The sequence below is a fragment of the Zingiber officinale genome, chromosome 2B (genome assembly GCF_018446385.1).
Source record: "Zingiber officinale cultivar Zhangliang chromosome 2B, Zo_v1.1, whole genome shotgun sequence".
NCBI lineage: Eukaryota > Viridiplantae > Streptophyta > Magnoliopsida > Zingiberales > Zingiberaceae > Zingiber > Zingiber officinale.
The window spans coordinates 49,503,408-49,524,809 of record NC_055989.1 but is presented as its reverse complement, the minus strand read 5'-3'; the positions used below and the strand labels follow the sequence as shown (position 1 = coordinate 49,524,809).

The 21,402-nt window shown below is 37.6% G+C and overlaps 1 long non-coding RNA gene across 1 annotated transcript; it reads right to left on the bottom strand.

The window, feature by feature from the left end:
• Positions 1-16,013: 16,013 nt before the first annotated feature.
• On the bottom strand, positions 16,014-17,335 carry LOC122045640. The gene is made up of 2 exons (XR_006130053.1): positions 16,544-17,335; positions 16,014-16,240 (listed from the first exon to the last, which is right to left on the bottom strand). It is a non-coding gene; the product is annotated as an uncharacterized LOC122045640 (long non-coding RNA).
• Positions 17,336-21,402: the final 4,067 nt, after the last annotated feature.

Here is a 21,402-nt window from a genome sequence, read left to right as displayed (position 1 = left end):
TTAGTCATCTCACCCGATCTATGTTTTAAATCAGGGAATCCTATGATTTTGTGAGATGAATTAGACTCAATTTTAGAGTTTGTTTTTAACTTGTGTTAGATTCAAGTTTGACTTTGGGTTCAACAAATAGGTGTTCTCTGGATAAACTTCTGGGCTATTGTGAGTCACTCAGACATCATTAAAGTAATCATGCCTTCAAGGTTTTCCAAATAGTCCTATCCACTGAACTTAGTACAAAACCTTGGTTTAACTGGTTAGGATTCATAAAGGGTAGCTTCGGTCAGTTCCACTTAGCCAAATGCACCAAGTCGAAGCCATATCTTCCTAGACATGCATAGACTAAGCTTCCCTAACGTACTATCATCCAATATTTCACCAATACCATTTTTCAAGTTAAACTTGAACTCTTTTAACTAATCCTAATTACACTGTCGGGTAGGTTGGTTAGGGTTACCCTGCCGGGTAGGTTAGTTTTGGAGGTGCCAGCTATTCTGGAGCCTCCCCCTGAATTAATGGTCATTTAATTTAATTTTGTTCTTGGTTTATGTCTATTTCTTTTGTAATTATATTTTACTTGGTGATAGTTTACATTTTGTTGAGTTTTACTATGTTTAGATTTTAAATTTTTTTATTTAGGTTTGTACTTTGGTCTTTGACTTGATTTGTTCGAGTTTATATAAAATATTTTTTCTTTAGGTATGTAGTATTGATTTAGCCCTACTTGCGTGATTAACCACGCTTTCGGAACCCAAGCTTGTTTTGTTGGTTTGTGTTGGGTTATTAATGACTTGAATGTTTTATTTGAGCTTGACTTATAGCCAAGTTCGGTTTTATTATAAATTGCTTTTTGATTATTTAATATTAAATCTAAGTTTTTGGATCTTGTTGTGAATTTTTCTAACATTTCTTTTAAATTACTAATTTCATTTTTTAGTGATAAATTCTCCTCCTCAAGTGTTAGATCTTGAGTTGGATTTGAATTTTTTATTTGTTCCTTAAGATTTTGATTTTCTTCAAAAAGCAGCACATTTTCTTTTTCTATTTTAACTAATTTATTGTTTAAGCAAGAAATAATTTTAAAAAATTTCTTATTTAAATTTTGGTATACCTCTTCGGAACCTTCGGAAACGAGTACGAACTCGTGGCTCGATTCGGATTCGGACCCGTCTTCCGATTCTTCCTCCAATTCTTCTTCGCGGGCCATCAGCACGAGGTAACTCTTGTTCTTCTGTTCTTCGGCTTCCGATTCATCCGAGGAAGTGTCGTCCCACGTTGCTTTAAGAGCCTTCTTTTTTGTCGTCCTTGGTTTCTCGTTTTTCAATTTCGGACACTCGTTCTTGTAGTGGCCCTTTTTATTGCATCCAAAGCATGTCACACTCCTCAGGTCAGTTGGAGAATTGATCCTCTGAAGGTCCTTTTTGCTGAAGCTCATTTTCCTCCTGGTGAACATTTTCCTTACCAAGTTCACCAGGTACTCTTCATCTTCAGAGTTCTTATCAGAGTCGTCTTCAGGTTCAGACTTGTTCTTTATCTTCTCCTTGGAGGAACCTGTAAACAAAGCTACACCCTTCTCGGCCCCGACGTTAGTTTGTTCATGTAGTTCTAATTCACAAAACAATTCGTCTAATTTAAGTTTAGATAAATTTTTAGAAATTTTGTAGGCATCCACAATAGATGCCCACAAACTATTATGTGGAAACGCATTCAGTGCATACCTTATTAGGTCCCGGTTCTCCATTTGATGGCCTATCACGTGGAGCCCGTTGAGGATGTCCTTGATCCTCGCGTGTAGCTGACTTGCAGTTTCCCCTTCCTGCATTTTTATATTAAATATTTTATTTAAGAGTAAATCCCTTTTTATTACCTTAGCGTCGCTGGTTCCTTCGTGCAGCTCGATCAGTTTGTCCCACAGCTCTTTGGCGTTCTTATGTGGTCCGACCCGGTTTAGTTCTTCTCTAGTCAATCCGCATTGTAGGGTGTTGATTGCCTTGTTCTCTGTTGATGCCTTCTTTTTTAGGTCTGATGTCCAATCTTCTGGATCCAGTAGATTCCCGGAACTGTCTACTGGTATTTTGTAGGGTCTGGTGACGCTCATCCACTGGTTAAAGTCCGTCTTGAGATACACTTCCATTCTCTTCTTCCAGTACGGGAAATTGTCCCCGTTGAAAAGGGGAGGTCGTACTGTGCTGAAGCCTTCAAGCTGAGATATTTTAATTCCTGCACACAATAAAAAATAGACAGACAAATTCCCAAGACTTGGTCTTGGATTAGCAATGCGGGAGGAACTAAAAGATAAAGGAACTAAATTGGTATTTGCACCAATTTAGATTTAATTGCAACGAGAAAATTTCCAAAAGGAAAATAGTATCAGTTTGGAATTAAACGTAAAACTGAAAGCGAAAAGAAGAAAAAACAAAAGAAAATTTCCCCCTTTGTCTGATTGGTGGTTGCACCAAATCGGAGCGGTACCTGCTCTGATACCACTTGTTGGATCGTGAAGTTTCAATAGAGGGGGGGTGAATATCGATTAAAGAATTCATTCGAAAAGAGTTATGCATAGCAGAAATAAAAAACAACGCTAATACAAACCAATTTTACTTGGTTCGGAGCCTGTGTCGACTCCTACTCCAAGGCCCGCACACAAGGGTACTTTCGGTGGGCAATCACTAGCAGTTCAAAAAATTATTACAAACTAAGTGCTGAAATGCTAATGAAAATTAAAGCGATACCGATAAGAAAATTAACCAAAGAAGAAAGAGCGTGTTGTCGGAGCTTTGTTAGCGTCGCAGAAGCGCAGAGCAGCAGAGCAGCAGAGCAAGCCGTATGAGATCTCTCTTTTTCAGTTGTGTTTGAAGCTCCCCCCTGACCCTCCTTTTATATGGGCTCGGGGCGCCCCGGATCCCTTCCGGGCACCCTGGTGAGACGTGGCAGGTCTAACCAACGAGCTCCACGTGGTGACACGCGATCTGGATAAAAATTGCCTCCTGGGCGCCCGGATCCCTTCTTGACGCCCGGACCTCCGGGCGCCTGGACCACCTTTCTCCAAAAACCAGCTTTCCTGCAAGACAAGGTTAGTCCGAGGCAAATAAGTAATGTATATCCTGCAAAACAGAGTGTTAGCACAGTTTATAAGTTTGACATAAAAAGTATGACTTAGATTCCGTCTTTCCGAGATCGGAATCTAGTCACGATCTCGACTTAGAGATCTGAAATGGATCCAAGTCGGATCGACGCCTAATGTTCCCTTCCCGGGAACACGTCCTCACAGTCACTCCCTTCCAGTGATTTACCTTTACTTATGTGCCAGACGTCCGGTCAGCCCTTCGACCCATCTGGACTTCTCGCCAGCTATCCGGTCAGCCCGTCGACCTAGCTGGACTTCTCGCCAAGCGTCCTGGACTTCTCGCCAGCTATCCGATCAGCCCGTCGACCTAGCAGGACTTCTCGCCAAGCGTCCGGTCAGTCCGTCGACCCGCTTGGACTTCGTGCCAGACATCCGGTCAGCCCGTCGACCTGCCTGGACTTCGTCTGCACACTCGGTCTGAGTGTTAGATAACAACAAACCTAACTTAACTCGATTTGTCATTCATCAAAACCTGAGTTAGATCATTAGTGCTAACTGCACCAACAGTACTACTCTTGGAGCTAGATGTTAATTGAGTGTCAGTAACTCATTTAATTAATAGACATTCAATATTTTAAACACAGAGAGATCAATGCACTCATAATAATAAGGAGCCCATAAATGTAATATGGGATTGGCGCGATAGTTCAATAATAACTCTTTAGTGGTATGAGTTATTATTGATGAACTTGAGTTGGGTGTTCGGGGCGAACACCAGAAGCTCAAGCTCATCAGGAGACCAAAACTAATTCCTCCTCTCGGTCCCTGTTGTAGCCTCTATAAAGCCTTATATCCACCAAGTCTATTTCTTACCCAAGTAATGGACCGGACACATCCTTGCTTGATGCAAGGGGGCCGGCCAAGCATTAGCTTGGAGCCCAAGATGTGGTCGGCCAAAGCATGGCTTGGTGCCCAAGCTAGGAGTCGGCCACTAGGATTAAAAGGGGATTTTATTTTTATTAAACTCTTTCCTTTTATAGACATCCACATGGTTTTAAAAGAGAGTTTTAAATTTTAAAATCTTTCCTTTTATAGCTATCTACAAAGGATTAAAAAGAAAGATTTTAATTTTGTTAAAATCTTTTTTTATTTGTAGTGTTTAAAAGAAAGATTTTAATTTTGATAAAACTTTCCTTTTTTAATTGTAATCATGATTTAAAAGAAAAGTTTTAATTTTAATCTTTCTTTTTTGTAATCATCTAAAATGTTTAAAAGAAAGAGATTAATTTTAAATTTTTCCTTTTGTAACCATCACAATAGGAAATTTAAAAGAGAGAGATTTTAATTGTTATTAAAATTTATTTTTTTGCCATGACTAAGGATTATAAAAGAGAGGTAGATAGTGCCTTATGGGGTAACACACAACCTAAGTCTCCTCTTCTATTCCTTGGTGGTCGGCCCTTCTTCTCCCTTTCTCCCTTGAGGCCGGAGGCACCTCTCTTCATCCTTGGTGGCCGGTTGTTTGGTGGAGAAGAAGAAGAAGAATGAGGTCTCTTCACCTTGTTTTCTTCCTTAGGGTCGGTGGCACATCAAATGGTATATTCTTGTGGCCGGTTGCTTGGAGAGGAAGAAGAAGAGTAGGAAGTTTCCTATTTTTGTTTCCCTTGGTAGTCAAATTTCTTAGAGGAGAAGAAGTTGTTTGGGTGGATTTCATCTTGGTAGATCATCACCCACACAACATCCAAGAGAAGAAGAGGAATATAATAGAAGATCAAGAGGTCTTTAGCTACAAAGAAAGGTATAACTAATTAATTATTTCCGCTTCAAATTAATTAGTTTATGTTCTTTGTATGGATCCTGAAATACCAACACAAGAGGCTAGCGATTTCATTTTTGTGTTTCCGTTTAGTGTTTTGATCTTGTGCTTCTATTGCGGCCTCTGTAGTTAAATCTAGGGTTACTGTAAGAAGTTTAAATATCCAATTTCTTTGAAAGGCTTTGTCTAGGAAGTGGTGGATGATCCCATACCCAAGAACCATCCTCAAATGTGATGTGGGACTGATAGACAGAATACTCCAAGTGACTCCACAATCATCTACATGCTATCTGAGGAAAAAGATATTACACAAATACGGTGGTGATTGCGGGTCACTCAACGAGTAATAGACAAGATAGTGCATGGTTTAAATAAATATAGAGATCAAAGAATATAGTCTAAATAGGGAAATAAGAATATGATCATAAACTGACATAACAAATGTACTTACCCAATTTAGAATCGACACATATTGTATAATGATCAGTAAACTCATCGGGGATCAACAATAGACCTGCTAGTAACACCTGAGAAATATAACCGACAGCATATACATGTATAATAAATGACATGTATGAAGCATGACAATCATTTGCAACAATCATAGCTCAAACAAGTGCAACATCACAATCACATGTAGCTAGTAACTACAAGATATGTATGCAAATATATCTCCACAGATGTACCACACATTATATGTAATGTACATGCATGCCACATGGTCACCCCCACCACCTCTTAAGACACCATGACCCATGTATGGCAGAGAGGTTTGAGTCAGTGACAACTGTACTACCCTCTAGATACCACTACAAAGAGGTCGAGGTGGACAGTACGTTAAGTAGTTATCTAACTACATAGCAATAGGGTCCTTAACTGCTCACATTTCTAGCCCCCTGACTACTGCACCCTCCTGACCCACTACTCATGATTGGCTGAGGTGAACAAAGTATAACACTGAGCGACCAAGTGAACATGAAAGGACAAGCGACAATTGCTCCAGCTACCACTACCCACGAGTGGTCGAGTGTGTAGCGCTAGAAATTACTGACAACCTGCTCAACCACAAGGGAGACATTTAATTGTCAGCATGCAGTGCAATGATGGGCATGATGTAAAATAATCATGATATAGACACTATCATCATCAATTCAACACCTCAATCCATCATAAATACCTCCAGTACAATGATCCATCCAACACCTATATCTATAGGTATGGGTAGATCCAACTGGTGTCCACTAAATAATAAATATAATAAGTAACAACATTAGACATGTACACACCACACACGTACGCACCCTATAACATAGGTATAATCAATATGATACCTCCAATTCACACCAGACACTTACGATCACCAACATAGGTAGGAATTTGACATTATTCACTACAAGAAAAAAATAACAAAACAAATTTCCAAGACTCTCGTCTTGGGATTAGTAGTGCTGGAAAAGAAATAAGAAAATGAAAGAGAATGTTTTAAAAGAAAGAAAGAGTTTTAAGAATTCTATGAAATACGGTTAAGTATTTTCAAAGCTACGAGACTCTGATATTAATTGTTGGATCGAATAAGTGCGATAGAGGGGGGTGAATATCGTACTTTTAAAACCTTTCTTTTACTCGTTAAAAACAAAGTCGTATAGTGGAAAGTAAAAGACACAGTTCGATTACTTGGTTCGGAGCCTAGGTCAACTCCTACTCCAAGGCTCACGATCCTTGATCGCAAACGTTGACAATGTTTCTAAACTCCTTTAGAAACATAAACAATGAGCGGCATCTAGCAATACATCATTGCTACCCAAGTTACAAGAATGTTGAGATCCAACATCACCTTGTGACTACTAATTGTGACTCCTCACAATATGTGATATTGTCCTTCTATCCTAGACATCTAGATTGATCAATGTGAGGCACAGACCGTGTCATCCTCTAATCAATCTAAATCTTGAACTCCAAGTAGACTCACTCGATCAAATATGCTCAACATCTCATGTTGACTCATTTGGGCATGGTCATGCACTTCGTGATCTAACTCTATCAAGAATACCGATGTCGCTCCCGTCATATGGGAGGGATAGATCCCATCTACATCACTCACATCCCTCTGCATAATTCGTTATATACCCAGTAATCACCTTTATAGTCCACCCAGTTACGGGTGACGTTTGACGAAACCAAAGTACATAACTCCTAATGTAGGGAACCATGGTGACTTCAGGTCTAAGGACCAATAGTCATACTAATAGTCACATGAGAAAGTATATGATACTCATATAACGATCCATAATACTTTCTCATGGCGAGTCATTCAGTATACATTCTCCAATGCATACCCATGTGTCAACTTGATATCTCCATATCCATGACTTGTGAGATCAAGTCATCGAGTTGACCTACATGCTAGTCTTATTGCATTAACATTGTCCCTGAATGTTAATACTCGACTAGGAATGATTTAGAGTAGTGTTGCCTATATCATCTCACTATCGATTCAACCAATCGATTGATATAGGTAAGAACCTTCTACTCAAGAACGTTATTATACTTAGTTTATTTGGCACCAATACAAGTAAGTATAATAACCAAACAAATACCTTTATTAATATAAGAATATGATACAATAAGTCCATAATACAGTCATCAAATGATTGGCTCTAGGGCTCTAGCTAACAAGTAGCTTAAATCATCTTTGAGCTGCTCCTCCAAAAGTGATAAGAAACATACGACATTTAACTCCATCAGTGAATTGTTGGAGAAGCATTGCATGCTCAAACTTGAGAAGATGATCTTCAGGATTAGTTGTTCTTGAACATTCTCTAATATTTAAATTTTGATAATGTTTCGGCAGTGGATCATCCAATACTCGTTGAGTAAATGGGGTGATAATCTTTTCAGGAGAACTATCGCTAGCCACCACCTTCCCCTTTCTCTTTTCCCTTACAGGAGTTTCTCCCGAGGATTCCTGAAGGGCTGCTCTCCGCCCTCCTTGTTCCAGAGGTGTTTGAAAATAAGCTTTAGGACGTCAAGTGGGAGAGAGAGGAGCAGAGAATAGATGAACTGGATCTCCTCCCCTGATCTCCTTCTCTTGGTGATGAGAGGTTATAGACATTGCAGGAGGTGGAACTATAGGCAATGTGCCACCAGTATTCACTTATTGTTGTTGTTGTTGTTGTTGCAGTATCTTCTATACTCTAGCGTTGATGAGCAACTCCATATCATCCTACAATATAGTGATGGTGTTGGGTTTACCAGCCTCCTCCATCTCTGTAGCCTTAGATCCAGGTGAATAGTTCCCACAGATGGGGCCAAATTTGATTCTGTCTGAGATCTGTGAAGATGAGGACTGGTTCCAATGAATGATGATGACCTCCGATGAAGATGAACTCCGAAGATCTGAAGAGACTCCTCAACACTCCTATGCACAGTGAGACGAGCCAACAAAACATTAATGACCTATGACCGGGATGGGGATCCCTAGCTAGGCCCTCCGATGCTCAAATCAGTCCCTCTCAAAGATGGAAGAAGAAGAAGAATAGTAATTGAAGTGAAACAGAGAGTTAGATGCTAGAACTTGCGTACCTTGCTAACGGAGAAGATCCCCCTTTTTATACCACCTCACGTGACCTCCGTAGTCGTGAGGTGGCCCCCGGTTCATTAGGGTTTGTTAGGAGATGAAGTCATCTTCTATACTTCATGCACCCCAGATGTACCCATTTTATCGTTTATGACTTGATTTATAATGGGGACACGTTATCATAATTGAAGAAGCTTATAGAAGATATTTCCCGCCAAATATTCTCCCAAGCACGTCTTGGCCAGCTGTTTAAACCGGTCGTATATACTGCTAAGAATACCTCCTGTTAAATATGTATCGGCCAGTCATTCAAGCCGGTCGTATATACTGTTAAAAATACCTCCTGCTGAATATATATCAGCTAGTCGTTCAAGCCAGTCATATATACTATTAAGAATACCACCTGCTGAATATGTCTCGGTCGATCGTTTAAGTCGGCTGTATATTGTTAAGACTACCTCTTGTTAAATATGTTTCGGTCGATCGTTCAGACCGGTCGTATATACTGTTAAGAATACCTCCTGCTGAATATGTCTCGGTCGATAGTTCAAGTTGGTCGTATACTGTTAAGATTACCTCCTGTTAAATATGTTTCGACCAATCGTTCAGGCCGGTCGTATATACTGTTAAGAATACCTTCTGCTAAATATGTCTCGGCCGGTCGTTCAAGCCGGTCGTATACTATTAAGACTACCTCTTGTTAAATCTATTTTTATGATTAAGCGGGCTTTGTCTGGCTGAGCATATATGTGCACGTGGATACTCGCTCGGCCCACAATCAGCCAGTTATATGCTGAGAGTTATATATAAGGATAAATGTCTTTATGCTCGGGCAGGCTCTTACTCGGTCAAGCATATATCAGCATGTGGGTGCTCGCTCGACCTGCGATCGGTCGGTAAGATACTGAGAATATTATATAAGTCTAAATGTCTTTATGCTCGGGCGGGCTCTTGCCCAGTCGAGCATATATAAGCACATGGGTGCTCGCTTGGCCTGCGATCGGCCGGTAAGATACTCAAAATATTATATGAGGCTAAATGCCTTTATGCTCAGGCGGGCTCTTGCCCGGTCGAGCATATATAAGCGCGGGGGTGCTCACTCGGCCTGTGGTCGACTGGTAGGATACTGAGAATATTATCTGAGGCTAAATGTCTTTATGCTCAGGCAGGCTCTTGCTCGGTCGAGCATATATGAGCGTAGAGGCGCTCACTTGGCCTGTGGTCGGCCAATAGGATACTAAAAATCTTATATAAGGCTAAATGCTTTTATGCTCGAGCGGACTTTACTCGACCGAGCATATATAAGCACGGAGGCGCTCACTCAGCCTTTATTCGAACGACGATATACCTTTCCTATCTTTCTGGACTTAAACCCCTCCTTCACTAGCTTGGCCGACTATCATAACCTGTATCAATATCTATGTTGTCTGTGCACACGTATCTGGTATGTACTATATGAGGTATCATGTTGATTATATCTATGTTGTGTATGCACACATATTTGGTATATATTATTTGAGGTATAATGTTGATTATATCTATATTATGTGTGTATATATATATTTGGTATGTACTATTAGAGATATCATGTTAATTATGTCTATATTATATGTGTAAACATATCTGGTGTGTACTATTGGAGGTAACATATTAACTATACCTATGTTATGTGTACACATATGTCCGGTGTGTACTATTGGATATATCATGATGATTATACTAATGTTGTGTAGTTTATTCCCTGCAAAAAAGGATTAGTCCAGGCAATAGAAAATATATTTACCCTACAAAATAGAGTTAGCACAACACAATAAAATAAGTGTAGTAATTAGATCCTATCTCCCCGATACCAGGATCTAGTTAATATCTCACCTTAGGTTTTCCAAATGGACCTAAGTTGGACCAACTCTTATAGTTCCCTCAATGGGGAATGCGTCCTCACTGGGTCTCTCCTCCTGTTTCACTTACCACTTATAGTCGCTTGACTTGCTTTTAAGTCACCAGGTCTTCCTACCAATTGTCAGGTCCACAGGCCCACCTAGACTTCGCCCGGTTGTCAAGTCCCGCAAACCCAACTGGACTTCCAGCCAGATATCAAGCCCCATAGATCTATCTAGGCTTCCCACTAGCTATCAGGTCTCGTGGACCTAGCTAGATTTCAGCCTGGTGTCAGATCCTTCAGACCAGTCAACTCCTTCACACTTGGTAGAAGGGATAGAGAAATAACACATCTAACTTTAACCTATTTGTCATACATCAAAACTAGATTATTAGTGCAACCTACATCAATAATTTCTCCTTTTTGATGTAATGACAATTTGGGCTAAAGTTAGAAAAAATACAATTAAGAAAGCATTAATTAAAAATTGAGTAAAATGAGTTAAATTTAATCTTCTAACTTAACCCACAATCCTTGCCCTTTGGCATACATTAAAAAAATTAGGGTAAAGGAAGTACAAGCATACAAATAATGTAAAAAATAATTGAAAGCAAATGTGATGTATATCTCAAATTTAGGAAGAGATTTGATCAAAAACTTCCAAGTCAAATTCTAAGAAAACTAAATACAGTTGAGTAGACTTTTTTTGTAAGGAAAGTCTGAGAAAACTTTAAAAATTTCTAAGTAGACTTCGAAACTTCCTAAATAGAGTTTTTCAAAAGTTTCAAAAAAAATATCTGAGTTAATTTAGAAGTAGATATTTGCAAAATAATTTTAAGGAAAAAGGTTTCTAAGTAAATATTTACAAAGGAATGATATTCTTAGTAAAATATTTTCCAACAACTTTTAGTAAATATTTTCAATTTTCTAAGTAAGATTTTTTAAAAAACTTGTAAAATTTTTTTTAATTAATATTAAAAAAATAAAAAAATTCTCTAAGGAAGATTTTCAAAAAAAAAATCTTCTAAGGAAAAAACTTTTTTAAAAAAAAAATTAAAAAAATTTTTAATCCTCCTCCTGAAACAAATATTTTGTTGAATAATTTAAAGGAAAAGTAGGCGAAATCGTAAGTATAATAGGATAAAAGAACTGAAATATCTAGTAACCATAGTGATCAAAACTATTGAAATAGTTAACCTTATATGATAAAAGAAATATCTAAAGTGAACACTAAATAACATTAGTCAGATAAACTAGAAGCTGATCTGTTGAGAAGATGAGGAAGAGGGGTCAGAGCCCAAGGATCATATTAGGTCCATCAACTCAGTATAACGAGTCCGCTACTCTCGAAGACTGGAGACATCCTGTCGAAGGCTGGAGACCTCCCATCGAAAACTCGTCATGGATCCCTCAAGTCCGGTAACTCTGTCTTCTAATGTATGAGGGACTGTAGGTGCGGGTAGCCCAAAAAGATTAGCGATATACTCATCTAGCTCTGCCTCCTCTCCTGGAGCTGGATCAGGCTGATCCTGGGCTACAGGATCAAGCTGGGGCTCTGGGCTGCAGGATCAAGCTAGGGCTGGACTGCCGGATCAGGTGGAGGCTGGGCGACTAGGTCAGGCTGGTGTTGGGCCTCTCTCCTCCAAGATAGGACATCTTCATCATCTATATATACACCAGCTAAGGAGAAGTTTCTAGCACCTACTATGTCAAACTTATTTAGGGCTCTGACATCATCTCTAGTGACATCAATACCCAATAAGGCTATGTAGGAGGTCAAAATGTGTCAATAGGGCATATGAACCCGTCGACTAGTGGTAATACATGATGAGTAGATGATGGTATGGAATATGTGCAAACTAATATTTATGTCTAATTTATGACATAATGCATAAAGGAGAAATGAATGAAAAAGATGCATCATCACTACGTCGCGAGTGATTAAAGGCAAAATGCATGTGACTAAAATCCTATAAAAGGCATAGTCATGGACTCTAAGGGTGACTGATCGAAACAGGATCACATTCAGTACATGCTGACCCCCCAAAAAATATGAATAGATCGTATCGAGCTTAATATGCAAGTAGGGATCACCAAATGGTGGATCCTAAAGGGGGTAGCACTGGAAGGGACATGCAGATGGTCGTAATCCTAAAAAATCCCAGATGATAGTCAAAGATAACGCAACATTCGTATCGGTGACCCTAGTGATGTAGGTAAGATCATCAACTCTAACAAAGTTGTTATACAGTTTAGCACACAGACCTATGTTGAGTGAACTAAAACAATAAACTAAACGCTGAAAGCTATAATAATCAATAATCTCGACAGCAGGAATGTAGGAACGTATGAAAAAAAATACCTATCTAGATATCTAAACAGTAAAGGCACATAGATAGTAGAGGAAAATTGAATCCTAAATTCATCGATGGGAAACCTAGGGTTCGTACTAGCAGTCGAGGGGCCAGCACGAGGATGAGATCATTTCCTAATTAAAAAAACATCCTAAAAATAAAATGCTAAAGGAAACAAAACAAACGACATAAAATTTAGAATTAAAATATTATTGACGCATCGTGAATATTTATAATAGAATTGACGACCTCGGTTGATCCGCAATGATAGCTTGAGAACCAAAAAATTTTCTTTTTCCCTTTTTTACTTTTGCAGTAAAGCCCGGTGAGGAGCTTTTGTAAAAGAGAAAAGGGAGAGGGACAAAAAAAGGGGATGCACGCTAGCCCCCTTATATAGGGCAATACAGGCGCCCGGACTGTGCATCCGGGTGCATTGACACAGAGGCTGGGCAGGGCCTTGTCCGGGCGCTCACCCCTGGTTTTGGGCCCCTATTTTTTTAAATTTAATTTAATTAGTGAAAATTAATTTAATTAGAAACTTAGGTTATTTACAACTTAACTAAGTTGCAAAAAAAAAAAATTAAGTTAATTAAATAATAACAATTTAATTTAGGTTAAAAGTGAAAAATTAATCAAGTTGTTAAAAAAATTAATTTAAGTTTAAGTCAACAATTTTAATTTCAAATTAAGAATTTAATTTTAATTAAAAGATTAACCAAAAAAAAAGATTAAACTTAAGGTAAGAATTAATTTTATGGTAATGTCACATCCTAGAAGAGTCATTGCCCGACAAACAGACAACATCTCCCCTAGAACTGTGATAATATGAAATATGAATATAATGTCACAAGACTACTCACAAGCTATAATCAACAACCCCCACGGCTGGAATATACACAACCATGCGGTTATATACACAACCCACTCGGCTAGAATAAAATGATCACAACCATGCAGTTGTATAATAAACAACCCACATAACTGTACTAAAAACACAATGGAAAACGAAAGAAAGCCCATAAACCAAAATGACACACTGCTAGTCGGCTAGACTTTACACAACCACAACAAAACAAATACAAGACACCACATAGCAAAACTCAAACAAATTCGAGTTATTCAATGCCAAGTCCATAAATCGTAATGCAAGAAAACTAGGAAGCAAAACCAGAAACCATCCTCGGATGTGATGGGGGACCAGCTGAAAGACCAAGCGACTCCATAATCATCTACCAGTTACTTGAGAAAAAAACAATACACAAATACGGTGGTGAATGTGGGTCACTCGGCAGGTAATAGATAAGATAGTGCATGGTCTATATAAAATATGAAGATCAAAGTATACAGTCTCATTAGGAAAATAAGAACATGATCACACAGACATAATCAATGCATTAAAACATAACTGACATAATGAATTCATATACCCAATATGGATCTAACGCATAAAATCATGATCGTAAATGACATAATGAATACATATACCCAAATTAGAATCGACATATATGGTATAATGATCAGTAAACTCACTAGGGATCAGCAACAGATATGCTCGTAACACCTAAGCAATATAACTGACGACATATACATGTATAATAAATGACATGTATAAAGCATGGCAACCATATGCAACAATTATAGCTCAAACAAGTGTAACATATCACAATCACATGTAGCTAGTAACTGTTGAATCGTGAAAGTCGATAGAGGGGGGATGAATATCGATTTAAAACAAACTTTCGAAAGGAGTTAAGCACAGCGAAAAAAGTATAAGCGAAAAGAACAATGCTGACACAGTTCGATTTACTTGGTTTGGAGCCTGTGTCGACTCCTACTCCAAGGCCCCACATAAGAGTGTTTTCGTTGGGCAATCACTAATTAATTAGAAAGATTATTACAAAACTAAGTACAGAATTAATTAGAAAAGAAAGAACCAACAATAAAATGAAAGTTAAAAAAAAACTGACACTTGTCGGAGAACTTTTTGCAGCGTCGCAAGAGCACAAGAGAGCGGATTCTGAGTTGTTGTTGGAGCTTCAGCCTTGACCCTCCTTATATAGGAGGTTCGGGGCGCCTGGAACCTTCAGGGCGCCTCGACTATGACGTAGCCGAGCCAACCAGTGAACTCCACGTAGCACAATGACGTTGGGGAAAGTTTTCACCTCCGAGCGCCCGGGTACCTCCCGGGCGCCCGGACCCTGTTTTCCAGCAGATTCCTTCCTGTAAGAAAAACGTTAGTCCGAGGCACTCATATCTCCTGCAAAACAGATTATTAGCATAGTTCATAATTCAAAATAGAAAGAGTATGACTTAGATTCCATCTTTCCGAGACCGGAGTCTAGTCACGATCTCGACTTAGAGTTCCAAAATGGTTCTAAGTCGGATCAGCACCTAAGTTCCCTTCCAGGAACACGCCTCAGTGACTTACCTTACACTGTCGGATGTCCCTTCGACCCGAAGGGCTTCACATCAAGGCTAAAGCTCTTCTCCTTTGTAGATCTAGTTTAGATCTAGGTTAGAAAACTCATACTCGAAGATTTACGAAATATTAATCTTTGCACGGATCCGTGGCATGAGAATTTCGGGGTTTCCGCAACGCAAAAAGCGGTTTTTGCGGCCCGAAAAACCCAACTGTATTACCCTCCAAATACCACTATATAGCAGTCAAGGCAGACAGTTCGCTAAGTAGTTATCTAACTACATAGCATCAGGATCTCTGACTACTCACATCTTTAGCCCCCTGACTACTGTACCCTCCAAATACCACTACTCATGAGTGGCCAAAGCTGATAGAGTATAACACTGAGCGGCCAAGTGATCATGACAGGACTAGCTCAACTCCTAGCTACCACTCTCCCATAGTAACCGAATGGACAACTATAAATATGACTAACAACTCTCTCACACCACAAGGGAGACTTTGGTTGTAAGCATGCAGTGCAATGATGGGCATGATGCAAATAATCATGCTACAGTCACAGTCATCATCAATGCAACACCTCAATCCATCATAAATACCTCCAATATTACACCGGACACATAAGATCATCAACATAGGCATTATCGACATGATTCCTCCAATAATACATATCAAACACATATACACACAACATAAATACAATCAGCGTGGTTCCTCCAATAGCAAACACCAGACATATGTACACATACAATATGCAAATGGACAATCAACCAGGTGACTCCTACAACACATATCAATCATGTGTACACTCAACATCAAATGCATAATTAGCATGTTAACTTAGTTAACAAGATATCTTCTACTATACATACTCTACATGTATATACATAATAGAGTATAGATATCCAAAAGCTAAGACTGTATATGAAATAAATAGATCATCTCAAAGATCAAGCACAAGTATCAAGCAACAATACGAATAGATTTAAGGTAAAGCAACCTAATACATCAATTAAAAACAACTATGCATAAGTTCAAATAACTAAAGAGGCCAAGGAAGAAATACCCTCCTTTAATGTTGATCGTGCTAAAATAAATCTCACGCTGAGACGCTTGTCTCTAATTTAAGTCCTGCAATGGGATGTACAGTTTAGCTAAAACCCATCATATATCAACTAGCTAAACTAAATGCAAATCCATGTGTACTTTAATCTTTCTAATCATAATCTATAATCCCTTAATCAACAATCATCAACTTATTATCAAATTCCAAAATCTCCTGTTAATTCATCAATAAATTAGATAATCACTTAAATCAATCTATTAACCATCATAAATCAAATGCCCCACACATCAATCCAAATCTAATTATCATTAACTTAATTAATCACTATCAATTAATCCACAATTAAACAAATATAGAACACGTCTTACCCAAATCAGATTCGGTGAAGAAACCAGATGTTGTGAGGAAATGGATCCCCTTCAGATCTGAAGAGAGGATGGTGTTGCCAATGATCGCTCTCTTCCCCAAATCTAGAGAGGGAAAAGAACTCAAACTCGTGCTAATGGTTCACAGCAGCATCAGCGATTTGGATGTGACTGTGGTTCAAGCGGCGATGATCGCAGGACAACAACAACAAAAGGCGATGCTCAAGTACTATGGCCAGCGGTGGAGAGCAGGAATAGGTTTTGTCGGCGAGATCCAGAGAAGAAAGGAGGTGGTGACCTCCCTGTGGTAGCAACAATAATTGCTCACGACCGTAAATGTGTGGAAGAGTGGCGACTCAGAGAGGATGGAAAAGAGGCAGACAACGACAGTGATCGAACGTCGGCCATGGAGGGAGAGCTTCACTGGTGACGGCCAACCTGCCGGCATCGGCGATCGATGATCGGCACAGTGGCAGCCAAAATTAGAACATGGCATCGGCGTTGTAAGCTAGGGTATGGGAGGAAATCAACGTCTCCCACTCGACCGGCAGCGTCACAAATCTAGCCTTCAGCAAGGAGGTAGCGTCGGCAATCAGGCGATGACAACCGGCAATCGAGCGGCGCGGCAAGATCATGAGATGGAAGAGGGAGTTGAACGAAGGAGATGATGAGAAGGGGCATTAGGTGAGAAGAAGGGATTCAGCGAAATAGGTTTAGGTAAATCCAATAAAAGGGCAAAAACTTAGGTTATTTCATAAGTCAATGAACTCCAATTTAAATGATACTCTAAACAAGATTTCTTTAAACCTAATAGAATCATCCTCTTTAAACTTGTGGTTCCATTTAAATCTTAAAAAATTTCTAAAAATTTTTGAAAAATCCAATAACACTTATTATTAAATTTTTCATATCTTACAAGTAAAGATTATATTGTTTAGTAATTTAATTAGTTAAATTTTTTATAATTAAGTTAATTAAAATTTAATTTAAATTAAGAATTTATGGTAAAATTCATTAAGTTGTTTAGTAATTTAGTTACGAATTGATTAAGGTTAAGTTAAAAATTAATTTAAGAGGTCAATTTAAGTGGAAAAATTAGGGTTTATGGTTTAATTGAAAATTAGATTAAGTTAATAAATTGATTTATGTTAAAAATTAATTAATTTAAAATTTTATTAAGTTGAGAAATTAATTTAAGAGTTAATTAAAGATTATTTTAAGTTAAGAATTAATTAAAAATTAATTAAAGTTAGTAATTGATTAAGTCAAAGATTAGGATGTTTTAAAAATTAACTTAGGTTAGGAAACTAATTAAGAATTTGTTTGAAAAAATAATAGTAATAAAAGTTTAGTAAAAAAATACTCAACTATTATTGGTCCTTAACTGTCTAACCTTTGATTACTAACTAACTACAAAAGGATAGCAGTGTTCACCTGATTAGTCAAATTAAGTATTAATATCCAGTTAGAATTTACTAAAGAGGACTACTTAATTTGATCAATGTACTCTTGTATTTTTCACCCAAATTTATGTTGATGCAATGATGTTAAGCATCTAAAGTCCAATCAAAATGCTTACGTATCTCACACCATTCTATGTTTTTGCATACACAATCAAGGTAAACTTAGTGTGTTTATGAGATGCTCGATTCCTATATCTATAGGATCATGCTTTCTATGAGTTTAATCTAAGCTAAGGCCAAAACCAATTTTGGAATACTAAAAAAATGGGAAATTTTTAGAAGATATAATTTTCCTAGAATTTAAAAATTATCCAAATAAATATCCTCCCCTTAATCTAAGGTTTTCCAAGCACAAGCAATATCTTTACAAATAAGTTTAAAGAATTAATTTTTGAATTTCAAATTAGTTAATTAGAGTTAAATTTAAGTTCATTTTGATCTTATTCATTTCACCCGGACTAAGTTTTCAGACAAAGAGATTCTATCACTATAAAAAAAATACACTTTTACAAACGGAAATATCTGTCGATATATCACCTTACCGACAAATTACCGACGGGATTATAGTTGTTAGTAACCAATCTATCGGAAATGGAATTACCGATAGAATTAGCAAATTTCATTGGTAATATTATATTGACGAACCATAATTCTGTCAGTCGCAACGCCGGAACAGTGGTTTTGGCAGTCGATAGGGTACCGACTGAAAAGGATTTTCCGTCGATACTTATCGACGGAAAAGGATTTTTCGTCGGTAAGTACCGACGGAATGGGGGTTTCTGTCGGTAATCACAGACGGAAAAACCTTTTCCGTCGATACTTATCGACGGAAAATCCTTTCCCGTCGATACTTATTGACGGAAAATCCTTTCCCATCGGTAACCTATCGAAATACCGACGGAAATCAATGATTCCATTGGTTGCTTTTTTGATAATTTCCGACGAGAAAGGATCTTCCGTCGGTATTCGGTCAATAAACCAAAAAAAATCCACAAGTTCAGCCTGCTTGCGCGCTTTCCATATCTATAATTTTCAAATATCCAAACCATCACAGACGATGACATTATAATCCATTACACGCAATTCACACATACATCATATATATAACAATCACATTTACACAATTCACACTTAAACAATTATAACATTCTAACAATTCATTCATACTTCTTCATACAAACATATAATCCATACATACATCATATATATAACAATTACATATAAACAATCACATTTACACAATCCACACTTAAACAATCATAACATCCTAACAATTCATTCATACTTCTTGATACAAACATATAATAAACTAACATTTATACTATTAGAAACAATCAAAATCATCTAAAATAAAATAAACTAAACAATTCTGCAGAATATAAATACAAATAGTCATATATAAATCCAAGTTTACAGAATACATACCATAGTGCAACGTACTCAAAATAATACAAGTTAATGCTGGAAATCCTGTCAAAAGACAAATATCAAATGATCATGTTGATGTATAAATAAACATGTATAACGAATTTTTTTTATAATAAAATGATACCTGAACAAAAAATGAGCATATGATGATATGAAGAGCCGAACGTGACTCCTAAAACATATATTAATAAAATATTTAGAAATTAAATGAGCATATTATAATATCAAAATAGAATAAATATATTACCACGATCTATATATGATAAATAAAAACTAAAGTGTAATTGAACATACCTCAGAAAATGTTAATAATCACCGTCTGATGGATCCTGAGTCTCCTGTGACTCAAAACCATGTGAAGCCTGGGTGAAATTAGCCACGATCTCTCGCATCTAAGCCATCAGAGCTTTATTACTCTTGTCAAGTTCAGCTCTCCTCTTCAAGTCTATCATAATAATCAAACTCAGTATTATTGTTGTTTATAGATCCTTTGATGCAAACACTAGAATTATAAGTTAATCTTTGTAAATCTCTTTGTGCTACATGAAATTTAAGGCTATTAACATAGTAACTAGAGTACACCTTTATTTTATGAAGGGTCATTATCCTATCATCTTGCACATTTGATATTCTACGGTCTTTCATCTATAAAAATAGTTAACATATAAATTAGGACACTTCTTAATAGGCATGAAGTAAAAAATTTCACAAATTTTCTAACTTACATATATTTGAAACTATAGTGCAAATTCAGTCTCTAACTTTGCAGCTACCTCACTTGCACTAATTGAGGGATTTTGTATATATAGTTGTTGTTCGTACAAGCTGGGAAAGAAGGTAATTATATAAATATTGGGATATCAAGAAAGATATTTAAGAATGAATAAATGTTTAATTAGAAAAGTTAACTTACTTTATGTATGGTTTGACCTCTTCATAGTTTAATAGTATGTATGTTCTTGCAGCATGGTATTCATCTTTGGTTAATCATCCAGAAAGTGATGCACCCATTAACTTACCAGGAAATTTGAAAATAGAAAGCATGGATGGGTCTATTGGCTGACGAGCATCATCAGAATTTCTAGGACATTTGTGATGTCTTGTTTGCACACTATCAGCAAAATAATATGAGCAGAAAGAATATGCTTCTTCAACCAGATAAGCATTATATATTGATCCCTCAACTCTTGCTTTGTTACAAACATTATTTTTTAATTTCCTCAAAAATCATTTGAATGGATACATCCATCTGTACTGCACAAGACCTGCTTTTTGTGCCTCATATGGTAAATGCACTAGTAGATGTTCCATTAAATTAAAAAAACTAGGTGGAAATATGCACTCCAACTTACATAATATAAGATGAATGTCTATTTCTATCCGAAGTATATTATCCATCATAATACATCTCGCTGTCAAATCTCTAAAAAATAGACTCAATTCAGTGACTGCTTGCCAAACATGTTGAGAAAGTAAGTCATGGAAAGCAACTGGAATAAGTCTTTGCATGAATACATGACAGTCATGTATTTTCATTCCGAACATCTTTAATCTATTCATATCCACGCATCGAGCCATATTTGAGGCATACCCATCTGGAAATTTGATTTCTTTCAACCAATTACATAAAGCTTGCTTACCATCTTTGTCTAATGTATAACAAGCTTTTGAAAATTTATTGGTTGTTTCTATTGGAACCCCAAGGTGTTTTGATGTGATCAAGCAAGCTAAGTTAGGTCCAGCGTTTGTTTAACCCTTGTGTCTAAGTGTACAGGAGCTTAGGAACACAAGAAATCGAGCGGAAGACGCGGCTAGCGAGAAGGACGGCACGGGGAGAGAGCCGACGGGCTCGGTGCGTCCGAGGGATGAGGTGACCGCGGAAGACTACACCGGTGGACGAGAAGAACGTGCGCGGCGTTCGAGGGATGAGAAACCGGGAAGGAAGGCTGCTCGAGGAGAAGGCCGGAACTT